Genomic DNA, 4687 nt, shown 5'->3' with positions numbered 1-4687 from the left:
CTCTGTAGTAGCACCACTATACTCTTCTAGCATCTCAGGAGGCCTCACTATAACTGCTCTATGAATCAAGAATGTAATCTAGTGAGCATAGGGCAACTGTCGGTGACCTCTGAATCCCTCTACAATAGTATCCTCCATCTCTGATAGTAGGAGATCCCAAATATCAAATATAGTCTACTGCATTAGAGAGTTTAGAAGTCACAACTAAATGCGAGTCAACCCCTCGCAATATCCCATCCTCGGTAGCAGTGTCCTCCTCATGATAGCATCAAGCACTCTAGCTGTAGGAGTGAGGTCACTGAGTGTCCTGCTCAACCCCTCGCCGAATGGCTCTGTGAAGCAATGGCGGACCAAATCTGTAGGAGGCACCATACCACCATGAAGACATCTAGGAGGCACTATCTGACCATAGCACACCTCATGTAGCCGGATGGGCTGCTCCTGAATTATGAGAATCTCCCTAACCCTAAAGCTTATCAGCCTGTAATCTCTGCCTCTGAATGCAAAATGTATAAATCTGTGCTGCGGGTCAATCCAAAGTATAGCATAGAACTCATGGACCCAAGATGGAACATATAAACCTGTGCGTCCAAGTAAGTCTATCAGCCCTGGCAACTAAGATAGGTAAGGGCGAATATGCTCTCCAGCTGCTGCTACAATGGACTCAATGTTGCACACCCTCTGAGACCTGAATGCTGCCCCACTGTTAAGATATGCATTATAAAAATCTTCCTATAGTGGTGTGTAGAAGCCCTCTGATGCACGCTCATCCCACCTCGGCGGAAACCACTCCTCGAACTGAACGAACTAGAGCTGCTGCACCTGCTTGGCCGTGGCGGCCCTCAAGTCCAGATGAGTCACTGGAGGTGGACCCTGTGGTCTGGGAGGCGAACGAGAACCCCTCCGCTGTGTCTTCGGCCTTGGTGTCACCTAAGTGTGAGTATGACCAGAGTGGCGTAACTGTGGTGCCGGCTCTATCTCCCCTGACTGCACTCCCTCCTAAGTCTGCTTTGTCTACTCTGCTGGCTGTGACTCCCCCTAAGGCTGACTCTCATCCATAGCAACACGTCGTCCTCCAACCATGGCTATCTCAGCTGGACCACCATGAAGATGCTCAAACTGCTCGACGGCTGTCCTCACTGCTGGAGAAAGCTGATCTACAATCTAAACTCTACTCCTAGCACCTCCTCTCTCAGCACGCTCTGCGGCAGCTGCAACTATGGCTGCTCTCGCTGTGTCTGCATCTAGATACTTCCACTTCTTTATCGCTAGCTTCTTCGTTGCCTTGCCTTTTGTCTTAGAAGGCAGGCGAGGCGGGGGCCTCGGATCCTCATCACCGGGACCACCTCCGACGTTCTTGACATGAGCCATCTGATGAAGCTAAAAAGAACAACTGCACTGACAAGAATCAACTGTCAACTATCACTTCCAAGGCTTGGCCTTGATCCGTACTCGTGAGTTTGTCCCTAAGTTAACAGACAACAGCCAAAGTGACCTCAGAAACACCGACTCGTTGCACGTTAGAATAGATTGGATATATGAATAATTACAATATATCTAGAGATACGAAACCCTAAAAAGCAAGCATTAGATACGAAATTGGAAATGAGGGCTTGCTACCTGACGAACTGGCAAACCGAAGAATCAAGGAACGGATCACGGAGAACTATCGGGTCAGCACTGTGAAGCTAGGGTTCCGGTGAGGCAATGAGGTGTGGATCGGTGGTGCAATGCGGTGTGGATCGGCGGCGCAATGCGGTGAAGATGTGCGGTGAGCAATGGCTAGGGCACGAGGAGGCTCTGGTGGCGGCGCTGGAGCAGGGCACGGGCACAGCGGCGCTAGGGCATGGCGCGGGTGAGCTACGGCGCGGGCGTGGGTGAAGCTGTGACGCGGGCACGGTGGTGCAGCACTGCGGTGTGCGGGCGCGGCTGTGCGGCGATGGCTAGGGCACAAGTATGGCGCGGGCAGGAGCGGTGAAGTTGGCGGCTCGAGAATCATGGATGCACGGCGGATGCAGGTTAGGTCACGGCGGTACGGCGGTTAAAAGGGGTCCCCATGATGGAATAGAAAAGGAAAGAGATAAGAGTTCGAATCCCGCATGATTTCTATTGACCAGACACTCCGGTGGCAACGACCGGACGCTGCCACCCAGAGTCCGGTCGACTCCAGATATGTCCAAAACCCCTCGAGTCACGAACGGACGTGTTCGATCACAACTGACTGGACGTAGCCAGAGTCTGGTCCAACCTGCCTTGATCACCTTCGCTTGATCGGATGCTGAACCACCACCTGACCGAACGCAGGGAAAATACTATTTCAGCGTCCGGTCTCTTCTTCGCAGCACAAGTTCACCACCTGTGAACTAACTAGACATTGGACTTCAGAGTTCGGTGCAGCGTCCGGTCACTCTTCTTCAGCAATTCTTCAAAGTCCTTCGCGCTGCCTGTTCTCAATCAAGTTCCAACTTCAATAAGATCCAAATAAGCACCAATTGGGACTGATGTGAGTGACCTCTCTTAAACCCTCAAAGATTTCAAAGTATTTTGCCTTAGGCTATAATTCTTTTTAAGAAAATAGGCAATAAAAGGGTGATTTAAGAGAAATGACAAAACAACATTGATGCTTATGCAATGCAATGTTTGAAAATAATTCTAGTTGCTTGTCAAGTTTGATCCAAGGTTAAGCTTCTTCACAAGCTTTTCGGCGGTTATCTTAACCATGTTAGACAAGCCCTATATGCATTACCAAAGATTAAATATGGTGTATATTACAATGCAATGCAAAGGACAACACAAGCTCATTTTCTAGTGAAGTTGCTAAAATCAAGAACATTGAGCTCATTCCGCAATCGACAAAAAGTCATCTCATCTAGCGGTTTAGTGAACATATCCGCCAATTGATCCTCGGTCCTTACACCTTCTAATGAAATATCATTCTTTGCAATATGATCTCTAAGAAAGTGATGGCGGATATCTATGTGCTTGGTGCGAGAGTGTTGAACCGGATTATTAGCAAGTTTTACCACACTTTCATTGTCGCACAAAAGAGGTACTTTTTTCTTGAACTACACCATAGTTTAGCAAAGTCTGTTTCATATAAAGTATTTGTGCACAACAAGCACCCGCGGCAATGTATTCCGCTTCGGCGGTGGACAAAGCCATACTATTTTGTTTCTTAGTGGACCAAGACACAAGTAATCTACCATGCAAATGGCACCCTCCAGATGTGCTTTTTCTATCAACTTTGCAACCGGCATAATCCGAATCGGAAAAGCCAACTAATTCAAATATAGCTCCTTTGGGATACCAAAGGCCAATGCTTGGTGTGTGCTTAAGATACCTAAGGATTCTTTTAACGGCACTTAAATGAGCTTCCTTAGGATTAGCTTTAAATCTAGCACACATACACACACTAAACATGATGTCGGGCCTAGATGCGGTTAAATATAACAAGCTACCAATCATAGAGCAGTAGAGAGTTTGATCAACCGTGTTACCTCCCTCATCTAGGTCGAGATATCCATTAGTTGGCATTGGTGTCTTGATTGGCTTACATTCAGCCATTTTGAATCTCTTGAGAAGATCATTAGTATATTTCTCTTGAGAGATGAAAATCCCTTCTATCATTTGCTTGACTTGAAAACCAAGAAAGAATGTAAGCTCTCCAATCATTGACATCTCAAACTCCTTCGACATCAATTCACCAAACTCTTTGCTAGAATCTTCATTTGATGATCCAAAGATGATATCATCAACATACACTTGACAAATAAAGATATATCCATCAAGCTTCTTGGTGAATAGTGTGGTGTCGACCTTCCCAATGGTGAAGCCCTTCTCAATGAGGAAGTCCCAAAGACGCTCATACCAAGCTCTTGGGGCTTGCTTAAGGCCATATTGCGCCTTGGACAACCTATAAACATGATTAGGATATCTAGGGTCTTCAAACCTAGGAGGTTGATCAACATAGACTAGTTCATTAATAAAGCCATTTAAAAGTGCACTTTTCATATCCATTTGATATAGTTTCATTTCATGATGTGATGCATATGCAAGAAGTATACGAATGGCTTCTAGTCTTGCAACCGGTGCAAAGGTCTCTCTAAAATCCAAACCTTCAACTTGTGAGAACCCCTTTGCAACTGGTCTTGCTTTGTTCCTCACAACAACACCTTGATCATCTTGCTTGTTGCGGAACACCCACTTTGTTCCAATGACTCTTGCACCTTGTGGTCACTCTTCAAGAGTCTAAACTTCATTGCGGGTAAAGTTGTTCAACTCTTCATGCATGGCATTTATCCAATCCGGATCTTGAAGAGCTTCTTCTACCTTAGTAGGCTCAAAGCAAGAGACAAAAGAGTGTTGTTCAATAAAAAAAGCAAGCTTTTGAGATCGAGTCATTACACCCTTTGATGGACTCCCTATGATGAGATCTTGTGGATGAGCTTGTAGGAGAGGTGTATTTCTTCTATCAACCACTTGAGGGGGAGGTTGTGGAGCATCAATATCTTGTGCTTGTGCCACCGTTTGATCATGAGAGGCATAAGTATCTTCATGTTCTACTCTTCCATCTTTATCACCATCTTGTGGCACATTTGATGAAGTAGGTGGATTGATCACTTGCACATCATCTTCATCATCATTAGGCTTGATGTCTCCAACCGGAATACTCTTCATGGCCTCCCTC

The sequence above is a fragment of the Miscanthus floridulus genome, chromosome 14 (genome assembly GCF_019320115.1).
Source record: "Miscanthus floridulus cultivar M001 chromosome 14, ASM1932011v1, whole genome shotgun sequence".
In the NCBI taxonomy this organism is placed as follows: Eukaryota; Viridiplantae; Streptophyta; class Magnoliopsida; order Poales; family Poaceae; genus Miscanthus; species Miscanthus floridulus.
The sequence above is the reverse complement of the archived record's forward strand: the minus strand, read 5'-3'. Positions refer to the sequence as shown.